This window comes from Procambarus clarkii, chromosome 67 (assembly GCF_040958095.1).
Source record: "Procambarus clarkii isolate CNS0578487 chromosome 67, FALCON_Pclarkii_2.0, whole genome shotgun sequence".
NCBI classification, from domain to species: domain Eukaryota; kingdom Metazoa; phylum Arthropoda; class Malacostraca; order Decapoda; family Cambaridae; genus Procambarus; species Procambarus clarkii.
Genome location: NC_091216.1, coordinates 23,291,131 through 23,314,121, shown reverse-complemented (window position 1 = coordinate 23,314,121; position 22,991 = coordinate 23,291,131). Strand labels below are relative to the sequence as shown.

The window sequence follows — 22,991 nt, the reverse complement described above, 5'->3', positions numbered from 1 at the left end:
CCTTCACTATCTCACTCTTCCCCCTTCTCTTCTCCCCCTTCCCCCTTCTCTTCTCCCCCCCCCCTCTACGACCTCCTTCACCTCATATCTTTAAAGTGTACTCACCTAGTTGTGCTTGCGGGGGTTGAGCTTTGGCTCTTTGGTCCCGCCTCTCAACTGTCAATCAACTGGTGTACAGATTCCTGAGCCTATTGGGCTCTTATCATATCTACATTTGAAACTGTGTATGGAGTCAGCCTCCACCACATCACTGCCTAATGCATTCCACCTGTTAACTACTCTGACACTGAAAAAATTATTTTTAATGTCTCTGTGGCTCATTTTGGTACTAAGTTTCCACCTGTGTCCCCTTGTTCGTGTCCCACCCGTGCTGAAGAGTTTGTCTTTGTCCACCCTGTCAATTCCCCTGAGAATTTTGTAGGTGGTTATCATGTCTCCCCTTACTCCTCTGTCTTCCAGGGACGTGAGGTTCAGCTCCTTTAGCCTTTCCTCGTAGCTCATACCTCTCAGTTCCGGGACGAGCCTGGTGGCATACCGCTGAATCTTCTCTAACTTTGTCTTGTGTTTAACTAGGTATGGACTTCAGGCTGGAGCTGCATACTTCAGGGTTGGTCTGACAAAAGTGGTATACAGGGTCCTGAACGATTCCTTACACAAGTTTCTAAAGGCTGTTCTTATGTTGGCCAGTCTAGCATATGCCGCTGATGATATTCTTTTGATGTGGGCCTCTGGGGACAGGTTCGGTGTGATATCAACCCCCAGGTCTTTTCAGTGTGGAAAAAAATAGTTAGTAGCTAGTAACAGTTGATTGATTGACAGATGAGAGGCGGGCCCAAAGACTAGAACTCAACCCCCGCAAGCACAACTAGGTGAATACACATACACACACACACACACACACACACACACACACACACACACACACACACACACACACACACACACACACGCACGCACGCACGCACGCCAAAAATTATTTCAGTTTTTTAGGATTTTTTTTAGCAACGTTTGTTTGTTGGTTTGATTATAATCAATAATGGGGGGGGGGGGTAGATGGGAGGGGGGGGGGAATGATGTGAGGAGAATACGGGGGAGGAGGGGGTGGGGGAGGGGGAAGGAGATGCAAGTAGACTTGAATTTACAGAAATTTAAAATGTTTATTAAAAAAGGTACAAGAGTTTATATTTATACAAATTTAATGTATATTTTCATCACTTGGTCGCGTGCCTATAACCGGCCAAAATGTCTCAACATTCGTAATTTATATAAGAAACTTGTAATGGCCGTAGGTTGCCACCCTGATTATAATAATTATATATTATATAAACTACAAAAACACAAAGGGGCCCGAAAGTGGGAATAAATTGTCAATTAATGTATTACAGTTTACAACATTGATAAAAAGACACATGCCATTAGTAATTTAAAGCTGGAAATCTGTGAGATGCATAACATTACCTGATACCTGGTTCCTGATACCTGATACCTACCTGATGGTTACCTGATGGATACCTGATACCTGATACCTACATTCTTTTCCTCTTTTATGGAGTGGTGCTATCTCCGCTGTTTTTAGTATGTCAGGGATAACGCCAGTATCTAGGCTCTGTCTCCAAAGAATGTGAAGGGCCTGCGATAGGTTTTTTTTTACAGTTCTTGACGAATATGGAATATCTTGATGGGAATGCATAAAAACTCCCGAAACCCTCTACAGGTAAGTTTCAGGTATCACTCATTCTTTAATTTGTATTTCCTCAAAATTAACTTAATAATTCTAGCAACATTTGAGTGGCTTCAAGCGTGTCTTGAGAAACGAACTTGTGCTTTTTTGGCTGGATGGGTGATTGTCTTGTGAATTATTTCTTGCGGGTATAGGGGGTGGCGCCCCCCAGGCCCAGCAGAGAGAGAGGGGGGGGGGGGAAGGGTATAATATATGTCAACATTAACATGTGAGATATGCCCCTGAACTTGTGATATAACTTGATATGCCCCTGAACTTGTGATATAACTTGATATGCCCCTGAACATTTCCTCAACTCACACTTAAGCTCATCAAGGTGAGAATGTTTTTGAGTGCCATAGATAAACCCCCCAAGCTGCTCCAACCCTCCAAAGCAACAAAGAGCCTGGTGGACCAAACACAAGTCAAGCCTGGCCTCGGGCGAGGCCGGGATTGGGCAGTAGAAGAGCTCCCAGAACCCCACCAAGCAGGTTATCAAGCGTCATTGCTCAATAAACTGACTTTCCACCAAGGCTTTTTATACCATTAAAATATATCCCTCTGAGGGGATATATATCCCTCTGAGGGGATATATCCCTCTGAGGGGATATATATCCCTCTGAGGGGATATATAACAACCCGGTCGGGAGCACGCTGGACTTGTGATCCTGTGGTCCTGGGTTCGATCCCAGGCGCCGGCGAGAAACAATGGGCAGAGTTTCTTTCACCCTATGCCCCTGTTACCTAGCAGTAAAATAGGTACCTGGGTGTTAGCTGTCACGGGCTGCTTCCTGGGGGTGGAGGCCTGGTCGAGGACCGAGCCGCGGGGGCACTAAAGCCCCGAAATTATCTCAAGATAACCTCAAGATAGAACCCAGATGATGCTTGTCGAAATACTTTAATTGGCGTCTCGCTGCCTAGTCATTTTTGTGTGAAGACCTGTACCGGATACGACGAGTCCGGTGAGTCGCAAGTAACTGGGGCATATTTGTCAGTATTGACCCGCCAAATTGTATTGGCCGTTGTAGTGTTTACATATTTATGACTGTCAAGAGTGTCAAGTGTGACAGCGATATCTGGGCTCCGTCTCTCTCATATTTAGGGACTTGTGGGTAATGTTACCACCACCACCACCACCACCAGTGGGCCACCACCACTACCACCACCAGTGGGCCACCACCACCACCACCACCAGTGGGCCACCACCACCACCACCCCCAGTGGGTCACCACCACCACCAGTGGGTCACCACCACCACCAGTGGGCCACCACCACCACCAGTGGGCCACCACCACCAGTGGGCCACCACCACCACCAGTGGGCCACCACCACCAGTGGGCCACCACCACCACCACGGGAAGGCAATAAGCTTCCAACTGCGTTATTTGTACTATCGACCTGTCAGATTCGGCTCTTAATAATTGATAGTGAGGTGGTGGGTAGCCAGCAAGGCAGGGCAGGGGGGGGGGAGGGGGCATTGGGTACGGTCACCACCATAGGGTACGGCCAGCACCATAGGGTACGGTAGTCTTCAGAGAGTGACCATGGGCTGCTGGAGATGCTATAAAGTAATGACTGAGGGTGGCACAGCATCCAGCACATCTCCTCCTCCCCGTAATGCCCCCCCCCCCCCCCGAGATGCTGAAGCATCTCTGGGGACGGGTTCGCGACCGTCTGAGTACACCTGGACGTTGCAGACTCAACAACAGCCATTGACAGATGGCAGCTGAAAGAGGTGTGTGTGTGTGTGTGTGTGTGTGTGTGTGTGTGTGTGTGTGTGTGTGTGTGTATGTGTGTATGTGGAGGGGCGAAGCGTGTATTTTTTAATAGCTGAAGGCAGATGCTGTGGACGTGAGCTGCCAGTGATGATGCGTGGAGTGGTGAGTCTAATGAGGTGATGAGTGAATGAGTGAAGCGGGGGGGAGTCTAATGGTATTATGAGGCTCTAGGTACTCCGCCAAGCTGGATTCGTGACCCTCGTTCAACGCTCCCACCGCAACCTGGAATTAAAGAAAATACATATGAAAAGGTTGTGTTGTGGCGTGCAGATGTTCGCCTAGATGTGCTGACAGGTTACTGCCTGGAGCATACCTGAAGAGGGTTTTGAGAGTTCTGCTCAGGCCTCAGAGCTCATCTGAGGAAAGGCTCGACTTGTGATAACTTGGTCCAACAGGCTGTGGCTTGCAGCGGCCCGCAGGCCCACATTTCCACCATAGCCTTGTTGGTCCGGCACTTCTTGCAAGAACGTATCCAAGTGCTTCTTGAGTACATCCACCTTCGTTGAACAGCCGTGAACCTCTGATGTTCAGACAGTGTTCTCTGATTGTGCCTATGGCACCTCTACTCCTCACTGGTTCTATTCTGCATTTCCTTCCGTATCTTTCGCTCCAGTACGTTGTTATTCTACTGTACAAATTTGGTACCTGGCCCTCCAGTACCTTACATGTGTGTGTTATTAGATACCTTTCTCGTCTCCATTCCAAAGAGTACATTTGGAGAGCTTTGAGACGGTCCCAATAATTTAGATGTTTTATCGTGTCTATGTGTGCCGTATATGTTCTCTATATTCTCTCTAATTCAGAGATTTCACCCGCTTTGAAGGGAGTGTACCCAGCATACCCAGAGAGTACCCAGTGAGTACCCAACAATTCTCAAGACGGAACAGCACCAGTGATTTAAATAGTATTAGCATTGCTGTGGGATCCCTGGATTTGAACGTTCTCAAAATCCATCCTATCATTTTCCAGGCCGCCGATATATTTGCTAGGTTATATTCACTAAATGTCAGGTCGTTAGACATCATAATTCAGAGAGCTTTTACATTTTGCTTTCCTTCTATGAGTAGGTCTGATTGTGTCCTGTACCACCCTGTGTTTCGTTCAACTTCCTCGTTTACACCATAACTAAGTATCTGGAACTTGTCACCGTTAAACATCATGTTATTTTCAGTTGCCCAGTCGATGACCTTATTAATATCTGCCTGCAGTTTGTCATGTCTTCTACAATGGCAATATTCATGCTGATTTTTGTATCATCTGCAAAGGATGACACGAAGCTGTGACTAATATGTTTGTCTACATCCGAGATAAGAATGAGAAATAGCAGCGGTGCAAGGACTGTGCCCTGGGGTACAGAGCTTTTCACTGCACTCCGGCTTGGTCTTATTTGACTGACCGTTACCCTCTGCATTCTGTTTGACAAAGTTGAAAATCCAACGCCCTTCTTTACCCGTTATTCCTATTGGTCTTATTTTATGGGCTATCACCCCATGGTCACATTTGTCGAATGTCTTTGCAGAGTCTGTGAATGCAACATCTGCATTTTGCTTTTCCTCTAAGGCGTCTGTGATATTGGCATAGTGGTTGAGTAACTGTGTCACCAAGTCCAGGCTTTTGAGCTGCTAGAACGACGTCATTGCAATAAACTACTGTTTCAATGACGTTCGTGTATCCCGTCTAGCATTCCTGTATTCCCTACTGCTTGCCTGTATCCCTTCCTGCTTGCCTGTATCCCTTACTGCTTGCCTGTATCGCCTGTTGTCCTGTCAATTCCCCTGAAGATGGTCTCTCTCCTGTCACGTTTCTTCCGTCACCAGCGTGGTGGCTCCCTTGACCTATCTCCACGGCTCAGGAACCTGTTATATATCTCTGCAAGTCTTATTGCACTCTATTGCAAGTCTTGCTGCACTCTACTGCGGTCTTACTACAGTCTACTGCGGTCTTACACACGGTAGTGAAAGTTCCTAATTTCATCCATATCTGCGTGCGATAGGCCTAGTTGAAATTCATCTTCAAAATCATGCGGCTTTCCGTTGCTATTCGAAGACTGTTATGTGTTTTGTTTAGTTCTGTCTGATTTGTGTATCGAGGAGACATGGTAATTACATTTAAGATCCTCAGTTTCTTTATTAAAGAGGAAATGTTGAGTTACAGGCATAAGCAGGACAATGAATCGAAAGCTGAGGCTCAGATTAGTCACCTGGGGCCAGATTCACAAAAGCACTTACGCAAATACTTACGAACCTGTACATCTTTTCTCAATCTTTGGCGGCTTTGTTTACAATTATTAAACAGTTAATGAGCTCCGAAGCACAAGAAGGCTATTTATAACAATAACAACAGTTGATTGGCAAGTTTTCACGCTTGTAAACTGTTTAATAAATGTAACCAAAGCCGTCAAAGATTGAGGAAATATGTACACGTTCGTAAGTATTTGCGTAAGTGCTTTTGTGAATCTGGCCCCAGGATGTTAGCCAAGATGTAGGGACAGTGTCTCTGGGGGGAAAGATTGCACAAACGTTACAACCGGATGTTGTCTTAAAGTCGTCCGGCAGGCCACGGAAAATAGCACTGTTCAACGGTGATAAATTGAAATGACTTCGTTCCGGTATGATACGAGAACCTTATTATTATTATTATTTTCTACCACAGACGTGGCCGGACATTAACAATGCTAACCAGCATATATACATTTTCTTCTGTCCTCCATGGACAGGGTGAGAGATTTGTCAAACATATAGTTCAGGGGTTTATTGATCAACCAACCACAGAAGGTGATTGTAGTGCTTTTAAAATGCTAGGCTAAGCTGCATACGTAAATACATAGATACACAGATTTATGTATGCTAGATAAAGTGTTGGATGTGTCTTTTTACACACGAGGGCCTCACCAGGCGCTCAGGACAAGAGGTTGTTGCTTAAAACTCAGCTACTGGGAAGAAAACGTTCCAAGTAGCACGGGCTATGGTGATCCCGTAGTGGACTTACCTGGCACAGGAGCCTGGCTGTAACTTGTGACACGAGGTTGCCACATATCTCCTCACAGGAAAGATCAACCACGTCAAAAACATTTGAATAATTCAGGAAACCACCAACCAGGCTGTTTCCTGAGGGGAAGGGGGGGGGAGACAAAAAGAGGAGGCCAGGTCGAGGACCGGGCCGCGGGGACGCTAAGCCCCGAAATCATCTCAAGATGATTTAAAGAGCAGAATAAAGTAAGGATGGCAACATGCAGGTAAATGATGTGGGATGAATAATGGGACAGAGTGGCACGACCAGAGTGGCACGACCAGAGTGGCACGACCAGAGTGGCACGACCAGAGTGGCACGACCAGAGTGGCACGACCAGAGTGACACGACCAGAGTGACACGACCAGAGTGGCACGACACAGGTCCTTTCGCGACGGTCTCGCGTCATGCAGGTCGGCGTTCAATCCCCCGACCGTCCAAGTGGTTGGGCACCATTCCTTCTACCCCCTCTCCTTATGACGTCCCAAAATCCTTATCCTGACCCCTTCCCAGTCCTATATAGTCGTAAGGACTTGGCGCTTCCCCACCCCCCACCCCACCCCCCCCACCCCCCTGGTATTTCCCTTCCCCAATCTCCTGCAAATTAATTAAAACAAATCTAATCAAGGTTCATGATAGGTGCGGATGGGTACGTGGATAGATGGGCACGTGTTGGGGGCGAGAGAGGGGGGGGGGGATGGGCAGGCCGTGGGGGGGTGGGGGGCGGCGCCAGACCTGTGAGTGGCCAACACTGCCCTTGTTAAAGTGGCCTCCAGAGACCCCCTCCACAACCCTCCACCACTCCGTATTCTTTCCTCCCTGTACCACCACCACCACCACCACTACCACCACCACCACCAGAACACCACCACTACCACCATCACCATCACTACCACCACCACCACCACCACCACCACCACCACCACCACCACCACCACCAGAACACCACCACTACCACCACCACCATCACTACTACCACCACCACCACCACCACCACCACCACCACCAGAACACCACCACTACCACCACCACCAGAACACCACCACTACCACCACCACCATCACTACCACCACCACCATCACTACCACCACCACCATCACCATCACTACCACCATCACCATCACTACCACCACCACCATCACTACCACCACCACCATCACTACCACCACCACCATCACTACCACCACCACCATCACTACCACCACCACCATCACTACCACCACCACCATCACTACCACCACCACCATCACTACCACCACCACCATCACTACCACCACCACCATCACTACCACCACCACTACCACCACCACCACCACCATCACTACCACCACCACCATCACTACCACCACCACCATCACTACCACCACCACCATCACTACCACCACCACCATCACTACCACCACCACCATCACTACCACCACCACCATCACCACCACCACCACCACCACCAGAACACCACCACTACCACCACCACCAGAACACCACCACTACCACCACCACCATCACTACCACCGCCACCACCACCACCACCACCATCACTACCACCACCACCATCACTACCACCACCACCATCACTACCACCACCACCATCACAACCACCATCACCATCACCACCACCATCACCACCACCACCACCACCACCACCACCACCACCACCACCACCATCACTACCACCACCACCATCACTACCACCACCACCATCACTACCACTACCACCATCACCACCACCACCACCAGAACACCACCACTACCACCACCACCAGAACACCACCACTACCACCACCACCACCATCACTACCACCGCCGCCACCACCACCACCACCACCACCACCACCACCACCACCACCATCACTACCACCACCACCATCACTACCACCACCACCATCACTACCACCACCACCATCACTACCACCACCACCATCACTACCACCACCACCATCACTACCACCACCACCACCAGAACACCACCACCACCACCAGAACACCACCACCATCACCACCACCACCACCATCACCACCACCACCACCATCACCATCACCACCACCACCACCACCACCACCACCACCACCAGAACACCACCACCATCACCACCACCACCACCACCACCACCATCACTACCACCACCACCACCACCACCACCACCACCACCACCACCACCACCACCATCACCACCACCACCAGAACACTAACCAGGCCTAAATACACACACACAGTGGTGTTGGTGCTTGGCGTAGCTTCAACAGTCTGGTTGGTCAGGTAAACTGACTGTTTTGTCTGTGTTGAGCACTAAGGGAACTGTTGGCAATGACCCTTAAATTAAGGTGGTGGACGTTGTACAGTCTCGGGCTCCTAACATGATAGCCGTGGAACTGCTGCGTTGTTTCTGGCGTAGGTTACACATGTGAATGAGTTTGGGTGGATATAAATAGGATCTGCCTCGTATGGACCAATAGGATCTGCCTCGTATGGACCAATAGGAGCTGCCTCGTGTGGACCAATAGGAGTTATCTCGTATGGACCAATAGGATCTGCCTCGTATGGACCAATAGGATCTGCCTCGTATGGACCAATAGGATCTGCCTCGCATGGATCAATAGGAGCTGCCTCGTATGGACCAATAGGAGCTGCCTCGCATGGACCAATAGGAGCTGCCTCGTATGGACCAATAGGAGCTGCCTCGCATGGACCAATAGGATCTGCCTCGTATGGACCAATAGGATCTGCCTCGTATGGACCAATAGGAGCTGCCTCGTGTGGACCAATAGGAGTTATCTCGTATGGACCAATAGGATCTGCCTCGTATGGACCAATAGGAGCTGCCCCGTGTGGACCAATAGGAGCTGCCTCGTATGGACCAATAGGAGCTGCCTCGTATGGACCACTAGGAGCTGCCTCGTATGGACCAATAGGAGCTGCCTCGTATGGACCAATAGGAGCTGCCTCGTATGGGCCAATAGGAGCTGCCTCGTGTGGACCAATAGATTACCTCAACAGGTGTGTGGCAGTGCTCCAGACTACCACAGCAGGTGTGTGGTGGTGGTGCTCCACACCTGTCCATTTAACCCCCCCCCCAACAATCACCAGCGGACATCAAGAGCACACAATGACCGCCAGAGAAGAGTCCGACTGACACAATGGACCAGAGTGGATTAGCGCTTAATTACTCAATGACTGATTAAAGGTGGCTGTGAAAAATGATTAATATTTATAATTAGGGCCACAGTGAAACACTTTAGTCACCCCCCTCCCCACCCCCACGGGGGTCCTCGCCCCCCTTCCCTCCCTCCTCTCCCCCCTTACCCAGGGGGAGCGAGCTTGCCCTAATGGGAAATGGGGAAGTGTAGCACGTGCTGGGTACCACGAATGGTCCTGGTTTACACTAGTGGTCTCCGTGATCTACTGGTAGTCCTGGTTTACACCAGTGGTCTCCGTGATCTACTGGTAGTCCTGGTTTACACCAGTGGTCTCCGTGATCTACCGGTAGTCCTGGTTTACACCAGTGGTCTCCGTGATCTACCGGTAGTCCTGGTTTACACCAGTGGTCTCCGTGATCTACCGGTAGTCCTGGTTTACACTAGTGGTCTCCGTGATCTACCGGTAGTCCTGGTTTACACCAGTGGTCTCCGTGATCTACCGGTAGTCCTGGTTTACACCAGTGGTCTCCGTGATGTACTGGTAGTCCTGGTTTACACCAGTGGTCTCCGTGATCTACTGGTAGTCCTGGTTTACACCAGTGGTCTCCGTGATCTACTGGTAGTCCTGGTTTACACCAGTGGTCTCCGTGATGTACTGGTAGTCCTGGTTTACACCAGTGGTCTCCGTGATCTACTGGTAGTCCTGGTTTACACCAGTGGTCTCCGTGATCTACTGGTAGTCCTGGTTTACACCAGTGGTCTCCGTGATCTACTGGTAGTCCTGGTTTACACCAGTGGTCTCCGTGATCTACTGGTAGTCCTGGTTTACACCAGGTTGGAGGCTCGTGGTATCCTTACATGTATACTGGTGATGGTTCACACTTCCTTACCCTTAAGAGGCTGGAGAGGTTGTTAAGATGCCCGTGGTATTTCCTCAAACCACGGCCAGGAAACTGGCCAGGCCGCCCACCCACCCACTCAACACGCCCAGGAAATGTCACCGGGGGGAAGTGTGGGCATTCCAGGGATCGATGTCTCCGCTGACCGGTCTCTCATGCAGCAGAATTCCATCCTTAGAGAAGACGTCATCTTACCAAGTAGCATCATTGGTCTGGCATCTCTTGTTTGGCAGGTTCTTGTTGAACCAGGAAGCCTGGTCGAGGACCGGGCCGCGGGGACGTTGAGCCCCGAAATCATAGCATTGTAACCCCCAAGAAAAGTAATTTCTGTAGCAGTTATGACGGCTGCTTGACTGTGTTCTTGAAGAAAGTCAAGTGACGTGATGACTGATTACACCATGTTGCTATGACTTGACTTGAGGCCAGGCTCGACTTAGGATAACTTGGTCCAACAGGCTGTTGTTGCTTGGAGCGACCCGCAGGCTCATTTGGAAGACTGGGGTTTATATATACAGCTCTGCCGAGTGTTCTGTAGTTGATAATCTCTTCAGTGTTGTAGCGCAGTAGTTACAATCTTCAAGACATCTTCAAGAGAAAACTGGACTATTTTCTAAGAGAAGTTCCGGATCAGCCGGGCTGTGGTGGGTATATGGGCCTGCGGGCCGCTCCAAGCAACAGCCTGGTGGACCAAACTCTCACAAGTCAAGCCTGGCCTCGGGCCGGGCTCGGGGAGTAGAACAACTCTCGAAAGCCTCTACAGGTATTACTGGAGCAAGCACAGCCCCCAGTTAGGGGGATGGTGTGGGGGAGGGAAGCTTTTCACAGGACGCAGATCTGGGATTTGATAGTGTTGACGCGGGTGCCCGGAGCCCCGTGTGTGAGTGGGGACTTAGCGACCCGTCCTCCACACAATGAGTGGTAGAAGCTAGAGTTCTGGGAAGCTGCAGGCACGAGCGCTTGCATGCCGAGCGCTTGCATGCTGATAGCGACTAGGAGAAATGATCATAAATAACGCAGTCATTAAACAACAAATCTGGGAATAACGAGGAGGAGTGACTGCGATTAGCCAATCAGATGGTGAGTTTAAAGACTTTCTGGTTGATACCTGGTTGATGGGGTTCTGGGAGTTCTTCTACTCCCCAAGCCCGGCCTGAGGCCAGGCTTGATCCTTGTGAGAGTTTGGTCCACTAGGCTGTTGCTTGGAGCGGCCCGCAGGCCCACATACCCACCACAGCCCGGTTGGTCCGGCACTCCTTGGAGGAATAAATCTAGTTTCCTCTTGAAGATGTCCACAGTTGTTCCGGCAATATTTCTTATGCTTGCTGGGAGGACGTTGAACAACCGCGGACCTCTGATGTTTATACAGTGTTCTCTGATTGTGCCTATGGCACCTCTGCTCTTCACTGGTTCTATTCTGCATTTTCTTCCATATCGTTCACTCCAGTACGTTGTTATTTTACTGTGTAGATTTGGTACTTGGCCCTCCAGTATCTTCCAGGTGTATATTATTTGATATCTCTCTCGTCTTCCTTTTAGTGAGTACATTTGGAGGGCTTTGAGACGATCCCAATAATTTAGGTGCTTTATTGCGTCTATGCGTGCCGTATATGTTCTCTGTATTCCCTCTATTTCAGCAATCTCAAATATCTTTGTGGTGGTCGAGTGCTTAATAACACACTAGTTTCTGTAGCCGCTTTCCTATCTATGCCTATCTATAGTTTGTTTATATATATATATATATATATATATATATATATATATATATATATATATATATATATATATATATATATATATATATAAACAAACAAACAAACAATGGTTATCATTGTAGATGTGTGGCCACGTCTGTGATTAAAAATAAACTAAAAACAAAGATGGGTAAGATGGGGCTCAGGAGCTAATGCTCGATTTTTGGAACATATTCCAACATGTAAACACTAAACATGAGCCGTCTTCACTTGCTCACACTTGGAGGCTCCTCTGACTCTCTCTCTCGGGGGCCCTGTGAACTCTCTCCCCCCACCGCTCACGTGTGTGTGTGTGTGTGTGTGTGTGTGTGTGTGTGTGTGTGTGTGTGTGTGTGTGTGTGTGTGTGTGAGTGAGTGAGTGAGCGAGTGTGTGTGTGTGTGTGTGTGTGTGTGTGTGTGTGTGAGTGAGTGAGTGAGTGAGTGTGTGTGTGTGTGTGTGTGTGTGTGTGTGTGTGTGTGTGTGTGTGTGTGTGTGTGTGAGTGAGTGAGTGAGCGAGTGTGTGTGTGTGTGTGTGTGTGTGTGTGTGTGTATGTGTGTGTGTGTGTGTGTGTGTGTGTGTGTTTCCCTAGTTGTGCTTGCGGGGCTTGAGTTTTGGCTCTTTGGTCCCGCCTCACAACTGTCAATCAACTGATGTACAGGTTCCTGAGCCTATTGGGCTCTATCATATCTACATTTGAAACTGTGTATGGAGTCAGCCTCCACCACATCACTGCCTAATGCATTCCATTTATTAACTACTCTTGACACTGAAAAAGTTCTTTCTAACGTCCCTGTGGCTCATTTGGGTACTCAGTCGCCACCTGTGTCCCCTTGTTGGTGTGCCACCCGTGTTAAATAATCCATCCTTGTCTACCCTGTCAATTCCTCTTGAGAATTTTGTAGGTAGTGATCGTGTCTCCCCGAGCTCTTTCACGCAGCCTTTCCTCGTAACTCATGCGTCTTAGTTCTGGGACTAGCCTAGCGGCATACCTCTGAACTTTTTCCAGCTTCGTCTTGTGCTTGACAAGGTACGGGCTCCATGCTGGGGCTGCATACTCCAGGATTGGTCTTACATATGTGGTATACAAGGTTCTAAATGATTCCTTACACAGGTTCCTTAAGATTGTTCTGATGTTAGCCAGCCTCGCATACGCCGTTGATGTTATTCTTTTGATGTGGGCTTCAGGAGACAGGTTTGGCGTGATATCATTTCCTAGATCTTTCTTTCTGTCCGTTTCGTGAAGGCCTTCATCTACCATTCGGGATCCAGTGTCTGACCTGTTTCCTCCGCCTAGTTTCATTACCCTACATTTACTTGGGTTGAACTTTAGTTGCCATTTCTTGGACCATTCCTTCAGTTTGTCTAGGTCATCTTGTAGCCTCATACTGTCTTTCTCTGTCTTAATCCTCCTAATAATTTTTGCATTATCAGCAAACATTGAGAGAAACGAGTCTATTCCCTCTAGGAGATCATTTCCATATACCGGAAACAGTAGAGGTCCAAGGACTGATCCCTGTGGGACTCCACTGGTAACGTCTCGCCACTCTGAGAACTCACCCCTCACAGTGACTGTCTTCTGTTGCTTAGGTACTCCCTTATCCAGTAGAGTACCTTCCTTTTCACTCCTGCCTGCATCTCCAGCTTGTGCACTAGTCTCTTATGTGGTACTATGTCAAAGGCTTTCTGGCAATCCACAAATACGCAGTCTGCCTAGCCCTCTCTTGCCTGATTTGTGTTGTTTAGTGTGTGTGTTGTGTACAAGTGCTGCGTGCCTATATGTTGGCCTGCAAGCTGCAAGCACCAACAGCCTGGCCCATCAGTCACACACAACTACTCAGCAAACCTGCACATCGCAGTGTTCAAGAGAGAGAGAACTTGATAAACACCTTCAAAGGGATACCTGATCAACCAGGCTGTGAATCTTACATCAGGCTGCGAGCAGCCGCGTCCAAACAGCCTGGTTGACCGGTCCGGCAACCAGGAGGCCTGGCCGAGGACCGGGCCGCGGGGACGTTGTGCCCCGGGATCATCAGTAAGTTAACCGCTAGGTACATAACCTCAAGCTTTGATTTGTTTATAACAATAATAACCTCGGGTTGTAAAGTTCCAAAGGTCGGAAATTAATGTACACGGAGCCGCTAATGCTTGAGGGGAAAGATGTACCTGTTTCGTACCGGAGTCACAAGACTCGACTCCGCCGTTGCCTCCCTGTGTAATTACCTGTTGAAGGGGAGGGAGGGGGGCGGGGACACGTTAATTGCTCTTGCTATGGCAGGTGTGTATATTAACTTTGTGGCACTATTCACCTGGGTTAGCGACAGGTGTGAATTGTTCCGGAGGGGGGGAGGGAGTAGAGGTGTACACCACTGACAAGCGTACACACACACAGGGGACAGTGCAGGTGTACACACACGTGACAACTGTACACACACAGGGGACAGTGCAGGTGTACACACACGTGACAACTGTACACACACAGGGGACAGTGCAGGTGTACACACACGTGACAACTGTACACACACACAGGGGACAGTGCAGGTGTACACACACGTGACAACTGTACACACACACAGGGGACAGTGCAGGTGTACACACACGTGACAACTGTACACACACACAGGACAGCACAAGAACCCAGGCTTTGGGGACATAGATCCTGTGAACCAGCTTGTGGTAATCTCAAAGCAAACTTAGAGTCTTTGCTCAAGCTTTCCAGCCTGCAGATCAGGCTTTTACCTGTCACGATGTAGGGAGCCGGTCGGCCGAGCGGACAGCACACTGGACTTGTGATCCTGTGGTCCTGGGTTCGATCCCAGGCGCCGGCGAGAAACAATGGGCAGAGTTTCTTTCACCCTATGCCCCTGTTACCTAGCAGTAAAATAGTTACCTGGGTGTTAGCCAGCTGTCACGGGCTGCTTCCTGGGGGTGGAGGCCTGGTCGAGGACCGGGCCGTGGGGACACTAAAAAGCCCCGAAATCATCTCAAGATTACCTCAAGAAGATGTAAGCATCGTTAATAAGACCTTAAGCGTGACGAAATACGTCTGAGAATTGGCCCTCCATACGGGGCAGCTCTTATTTATACCCACCCAATCTCATTCATATGTCTAACCTACGCTTGAAACAATGCAGGGATGCCCCATGACTCTAGGGGGTTACCTGAAGATTGTTGCTCCCCACATCAACGTCTTGTGGGTACCCTGATGATATCGGCGACCTCACTTCCCATCTTCTCTATCCTCAGCGTCTCTGAGAATATCTTAAGGTTCTCCCCCATACAAAAAGGGGAAGGGGGCAGCCTCCTTCCCTATAAAGGGAGGGGGCAGCCTCCTTCCCTATAAAGGGAGGGGGCAGCCTCCTTCCCTATAAAGGGAGGGGGCAGCCTCCTTCCCTATAAAGGGAGGGGGCAGCCTCCTTCCCTATAAAGGGAGGGGGCAGCCTCCTTCCCTATAAAGGGAGGGGGCAGCCTCCTTCCCTATAAAGGGAGGGGGCAGCCTCCTTCCCTATAAAGGGAGGGGGCAGCCTCCTTCCCTATAAAGGGAGGGGGCAGCCTCCTTCCCTATAAAGGGAGGGGGCAGCCTCCTTCCCCTCTTAAAAAACAACTTTGCATATCGTCGTGACCTTAAGAGACTGGTGGTGTCGGGACGCTCCCTTTCTTAAGGAGTTCCTTCGCCTCCTGGTTGGTTGATACCTGGTTGATGGGGTTCTGGGAATTCTACTACTCCCCCCAAGCTCGGCCCGAGGCCAGGCTTGACTTGTGAGAGTTTGGTCCACCAGGCTGTTGCTTGGAGCGGCCCGCAGGCCCACCACAGCCCGGTTGGTCCGGCACTCCTTGGATGAAATGATCTAGTTTTCTCTTGAAGATGTCCACGGTTTGCTCCTGAACTACTTCATGACTCGTGGATTGGTAAAGACCGTGAGCGATATCCCACACCTGTCCTGATGTTAGGATACTCCCCCACACACCTGTCATACCCATCTCAACCACAACACCCAGCCACCAACATCCTCCACCCTTGCTTGCTAAGTGGTGCCATCTCCTACCACCACCTCCACTACCCTTAAATGGCGCCACCTCGCTGGTCTTAATGCTACCTCACCTCATTACAACACCCACACGCCCATCATCTTCACACTGTGCGTGTGTGTGTACTCACCTAGTTGTACTCACCTAGTTGTGCTTGCGGGGGTTGAGCTCTGGCTCTTTGGTCCCGCCTCTCAACCGTCAATCAACAGGTGTACAGGTTCCTGAGCCTATTGGACTCTATCATATCTACACTTGAAACTGTGTATGGAGTCAGCCTCCACCACATCACTTCCTAATGCATTCCATTTGTCAACCACTATGACACTAAAAAAGTCTTTCTAATATCTCTGTGGCTCATTTGGGCACTCAGTTTCCACCTGTGTCCCCTTGTGCGTGTGCCCCTTGTGTTAAATAGCCTGTCTTTATCTACCCTATCAATTCCCTTGAGAATCTTGAATGTAGTGATCATGTCCCTCCTAACTCTTGTCTTTCAGCGAAGTGAGGTTCAATTCCCGCAGTCTCTCCTCGTAGCTCATACCTCTCAGCTCGGGTACTAGTCTGGTGGCAAATCTTTGAACCTTTTCCAGTTTAGTCTTATCCTTGACTAGATATGGACACCATGCTGGGGCTGCATACTCCAGGATTGGCCTGACATGTGGTATACAAAGTTCTGAATGATTCTTTACCCAAATTTCTGAATGCCGTTCGTATGTTGGCTAGCCTGGCATATGCCGCTGATGTTATCCTCTTGATATGTGCTGCAGGAGACAGGTCTGGCGTGGTATCAACTCCCAAGTCTTTTTCTTTCTCTGACTCCTGAAGGATTTCCTCTCCCAGATGATACCTTGTATTTGGCCTCCTGCTCCCTACACCTATCTTCATTACATTACATTTGGTTGGGTTGAACTCTAACAACCACTTGTTCGACCATTCCTTCAGTTTGTCTAGGTCTTCTTGAAGCCTCAAACAATCCTCTTCTGTCTTAATCCTTCTCATAATTTTGGCATCGTCCGCAAACATTGAGAGAAATGAATCTATACCCTCCGGGAGATCATTTACATATATCAGAAACAAGATAGGATCGAGTACAGAGCCCTGTGGGACTCCACTGGTGACTTCACGCCAATCGGAGGTCTCACCCCTCACCGTAACTCTGCTTCCTATTGCTTAGGTACTCCCTTATCCACTGGAGCACCTTACCAGCTACACCTGCCTGTCTCTCCAGCTTATGTACCAGCCTCTTATGCGGTACTGTGTCAAAGGCTTTCCGACAATCCAAGAAAATTCAGTCCGCCCAGCCCTCTCTTTCTTGCTTAATCTGTGTCACCTGGTCATAGAATTCTATTAAGCCAGTCAGGCAAGATTTACCCTCCCTGAACCCATGTTGTCGATTTGTCACGAAGTCTCTTCTCTCCAGATGTGCTACCAGGTTTTTTCTCACGATCTTCTCCATCACCTTGCATGGTATACAAGTCAAGGATACTGGCCTGTAGTTCAGTGCCTCTTGCCTGTCGCCCTTTTTGTATATTGGGACCACATTCGCCGTCTTCCATATTTCTGGTAGGTCTCCCGTCTCCAGTGACCTACTATACACTATGGAGAGTGGCAAGCAAAGTGCCTCTGCACACTCTTTCAGTACCCATGGCGAGATCCCGTCTGGACCAACAGCCTTTCTAACAGCCTTTCTGTGTGTGTGTGTGTGTGTGTGTGTGTGTGTGTGTGTGTGTGTGTGTGTGTGTGTGTGTGTGTGTGCGCGCGCGTGTGTGTGCGTGTGTGTGTGTATTCACCTATTTGTGTTGTTTGCAGGGGTTCAGCTCTGCTCTTTCGGCCCGTATCTCAACTGTCAATCAACTGTTACTAACTCCTGTCTGGACTCCTGTCTCGGGCCAGACAGGAGTCTGGGGTGTTGTGTTGGACATCACAGGGGGGGAGTGGGGGAGGGGGGAGAGTGACAATCTGGTGTCTACCCAGAAGCTCCATTCACTGCTGTATCTTGAGTGACTACTGGTTCCTTATGTTCTAGCATCACAAGTGTTGATCATTATCTTGCCTTGATAGGGGAGATAGATTAGGATTTTTTATATTGAAATTATATATATAGGGGCCCCTAATGCATTTTGTGTGTACTCACCTAGTTGTGCTTGCGGGGGTTGAGCTCTGGCTCTTTGGTCCCGCCTCTCAACCGTCAATCAACAGGTGTACAGATTCCTGAGCCTATTGGGTTGTGTGTGTGTGTGTGTGCGTGTGTGTGTGCGTGTGCGTGTGTGCGTGTGCGTGTGTGCGTGTGTGCGTGTGCGTGTGTGCGTATGCGTGTGCGCGTATGCGTGTGCGTGTGTGTGTGTGCGTGCGTGTGCGTGCGTGCGCGTGCGTGTATAGGAGAAGCGAGTGAGTGGGGCCGCTCCGTGTACGTGCCGTGTACGTACGAGGTGTTGTCTATCGGTTTCCCATTTGCCGTGCCCCGAGGGAGACAGGTGTGATGTGTGTCTCCCGCCAGCACACCCTTTCTTACTGCTCTCATTGACGCCCCCGGCTGGCTGGCTGGCTGGTGTGGCTGGCTGGTGTGGCTGGCTGGCTGGTGTGGCTGGCTGGTGTGGCTGGCTGGCTGGTGTGGCTGGCTGGTGTGGCTGGCTGGCTGGTGTGGCTGGCTGGCTGGTGTGGCTGGCTGGCTGGTGTGGCTGGCTGGCTGGTGTGGCTGGTGTGGCTGGCTGGCTGGTGTGTCTGGCTGGCTGGTGTGGCTGGCTGGCTGGTGTGGCTGGCTGGCTGGCTGGCTGGCTGGCTGGTGTGGCTGGCTGGCTGGCTGGCTGGTGTGGCTGGCTGGCTGGCTGGCTGGTGTGGCTGGCTGGCTGGCTGGCTGGTGTGGCTGGCTGGCTGGCTGGTGTGGCTGGCTGGCTGGCTGGTGTGGCTGGCTGGCTGGCTGGCTGGCTGGTGTGGCTGGCTGGCTGGCTGGTGTGGCTGGCTGGCTGGTGTGGCTGGCTGGTGTGGCTGGCTGGCTGGTGTGGCTGGCTGGCTGGTGTGGCTGGCTGGCTGGTGTGGCTGGCTGGCTGGTGTGGCTGGCTGGCTGGCTGGTGTGGCTGGCTGGCTGGTGTGGCTGGCTGGCTGGCTGGTGTGGCTGGCTGGCTGGTGTGGCTGGCTGGCTGGCTGGTGTGGCTGGCTGGCTGGTGTGGCTGGCTGGCTGGTGTGGCTGGCTGGCTGGTGTGGCTGGCTGGCTGGCTGGCTGGCTGGCTGGCTGGCTGGCTGGCTGGTGTGGCTGGCTGGCTGGCTGGTGTGGCTGGCTGGCTGGTGTGGCTGGCTGGCTGGTGTGGCTGGCTGGCTGGCTGGTGTGGCTGGCTGGCTGGTATGGCTGGTGTGGCTGGCTGGTTGGTGTGGCTGACTGGCTGGTGTGGCTGGCTGGCTGGTGTGGCTGGCTGGCTGGTGTGGCTGGTGTGGCTGGCTGGCTGGTGTGGCTGGCTGGCAGGCAGGCTAGCAGGTTAGCAGGCAGGCTAGCAGGTTAGCAGGCAGGCTAGCAGGTTAGCAGGCAGGCTAGCAGGCAGGCTAGCAGGTTAGCAGGCAGGCTAGCAGGTTAGCAGGCAGGCTAGCAGGTTAGCAGGCAGGCTAGCAGGTTAGCAGGCAGGCTAGCAGGTTAGCAGGCAGGCTAGCAGGTTAGCAGGCAGGCTAGCAGGCAGGCTAGCAGGCTTGCAGGCAGGCAGGCTAGCAGGCTGAAGAATCGGCAAGGATTCAGAGATATGGGAAGGCCGAGGAATGTACAGTTGGTATAGAAGGTGACGGTACACAATGTACAGTATACACCTGGCACAAGTACACAGTATACAGTATACACCTGGCACAAGTACACAGTATACAGTATACACCTGGCACAAGTACACAGTATACAGTATACACCTGGCACAAGTACACAGTATACAGTATACACCTGGCACAAGTACACAGTATACAGTATACACCTGGCACAAGTACACAGTATACAGTCTACACCTGGCAGAAGTACACAGTATACAGTATACACCTGGCACAAGTACACAGTATACAGTATACACCTGGCAGAAGTACACAGTATACAGTATACACCTGGCACAAGTACACAGTATACAGTATACACCTGGCACAAGTACACAGTATACAGTATACACCTGGCACAAGTACACAGTATACAGTATACACCTGGCACAAGTACACAGTATACAGTATACACCTGGCACAAGTACACAGTATACAGTATACACCTGGCACAAGTACACAGTATACAGTATACACCTGGCACAAGTACACAGTATACAGTATACACCTGGCACAAGTACACAGTATACAGTATACACCTGGCACAAGTACACAGTATACAGTATACACCTGGCACAAGTACACAGTATACAGTATACACCTGGCACAAGTACACAGTATACAGTATACACCTGGCACAAGTACACAGTATACACCTGGCACAAGTACACAGTATACAGTATACACCTGGCACAAGTACACAGTATACAGTCTACACCTGGCACAAGTACACAGTATACAGTATACACCTGGCACAAGTACACAGTATACAGTATACACCTGGCACAAGTACACAGTATACAGTATACACCTGGCACAAGTACACAGTATACAGTATACACCTGGCACAAGTACACAGTATACACCTGGCACAAGTACACAGTATACAGTATACACCTGGCACAAGTACACAGTATACAGTATACACCTGGCACAAGTACACAGTATACACCTGGCAGAAGTACACAGTATACAGTCTACACCTGGCAGAAGTACACAGTATACAGTCTACACCTGGCAGAAGTACACAGTATACAGTCTACACCTGGCAGAAGTACACAGTATACAGTCTACACCTGGCAGAAGTACACAGTATACAGTCTACACCTGGCAGAAGTACACAGTATACAGTCTACACCTGGCACAAGTACACAGTATACAGTCTACACCTGGCACAAGTACACAGTATACAGTCTACACCTGGCAGAAGTACACAGTATACAGTCTACACCTGGCACAAGTACACAGTATACAGTCTACACCTAGTCAGCAAGCGGTGTCCCGTAGTGGCTGCCAGCATAAGTGTTTAAATAAATAAATAAATAAATAAATAATAAAATTATTTAGTTTTCAACAGGTACGATAGCGGGAATTATAATCAATACGAGGAGATAGCGTGTTCAGTAAGTGCCGTGGATACGGGCACTGTGTTTGGCGCTCAACCCCAGCGAGGGGGGGGGGAGGAGGGGGAGAGGGGGGATTGGGTGAGGGGTTGAGGGGGGATTGGGTGTGGGGGAGAATTGAGTTTTGTACAGTATTTCAACTCTTCCGTCTCCAGTGGCCTGGTCCGCTACCTACCTTGAGGCTACCTTGAGGTGCTTCCGGGGCTTAGTGTCCCCGCGGCCCGGTCGTCGACCAGGCCTCCTGGTTCGTAGAGAAGACGGCGATTAAGACGATATCCAGCAAGAAAATGGAAGGGGGGATGGGGGGGGGGAAGTGAGGGTTCAATCAGGTTGTTGAGGTTAGCACATGGGTTGTGTAGGAAGGTGTGGGTTGTTATAACCGGGTGTGGTGTCAATGATCTATGTACCATGGCATCATATTGTGTACACGCACGCATATGCGTGTGCGTGCGTGTTGACTGTTGACCCCCCCCCCCCACACACACACACGCACGGGGGTCTGGTAGCTGAGTGGACAGCGCCTAGGACTCATAATTCTGTGGCCCGGGGTTCGATTCCCGGACCTGGCAGAAACAAATGGGGAAAGTTTCTTTCGCCCTGATGCCCCTGTTACCTAGCAGTACATAGGTACCTGGGAGTTAGTCAGCTGTTACGGAGCTGCTTCCTGGGTGGGTGTGGGTGGTGAAAAAAAATTAGTAATTGGTTACAGTTGATTGATTGACAGTTGAGAGGCGGGCCGAAAGAGCCAAAGCTCAACCCCCGCAAGCACAACTAGGTGAATACACACACACACACGCACACGCACACGCGCACGCACGCACGCACGCACGCACGCACGCACGCACACACACACACACACACACACACACACACACACACACACACACACACACACACACACACACACACACACATACAGGGCCTCGTAGCCTGGTGGATAGCGCGCAGGACTCGTAATTCTGTGGCGCGGGTTCGATTCCCGCACGAGGCAGAAACAAATGGGCAAAGTTTCTTTCACCCTAAGTGCCCCTGTTACCTAGCAGTAAATAGGTACCTGGGAGTTAGTCAGCTGTCACGGGCTGCTTCCTGGGGTGTGTGTGTGTGGTGTGGAAAAAAAAAATAGTAGTTAGTAAACAGTTGATTGACAGTTGAGAGGCGGGCCGAAAGAGCAAAGCTCAACCCCCGCAAAAAACACAACTAGTACACAACTAGTAAACACACACACACACACACACACACACACACACACACACACACACACACACACACACACACACACACACACACACACACACACACACACACTCACACACTCACACACTCACACACACTGGCATGACAACAATATATTGGTTAATTTGTTTAATTCATAGTTGTACACATGTCTAACGCTAATAATTGTTACCGTGTAACGCACAACACAATATTACAGGTGTAACACCCAATGACACAATTACAAGATACAGCCTTTTATGTAAGCATAGTACATAATGTTACTGGTACACACACACATGT

At 50.2% G+C, this 22,991-nt stretch overlaps 1 protein-coding gene across 7 annotated transcripts in view; it reads left to right on the top strand.

The window, feature by feature from the left end:
- The window catches only part of LOC123767687 (collagen alpha-1(I) chain), a 484,084-nt gene that overhangs the window by 391,327 nt on the left and 69,766 nt on the right, over positions 1-22,991 (top strand). The gene's annotated exons all lie outside the window — the stretch shown is intronic.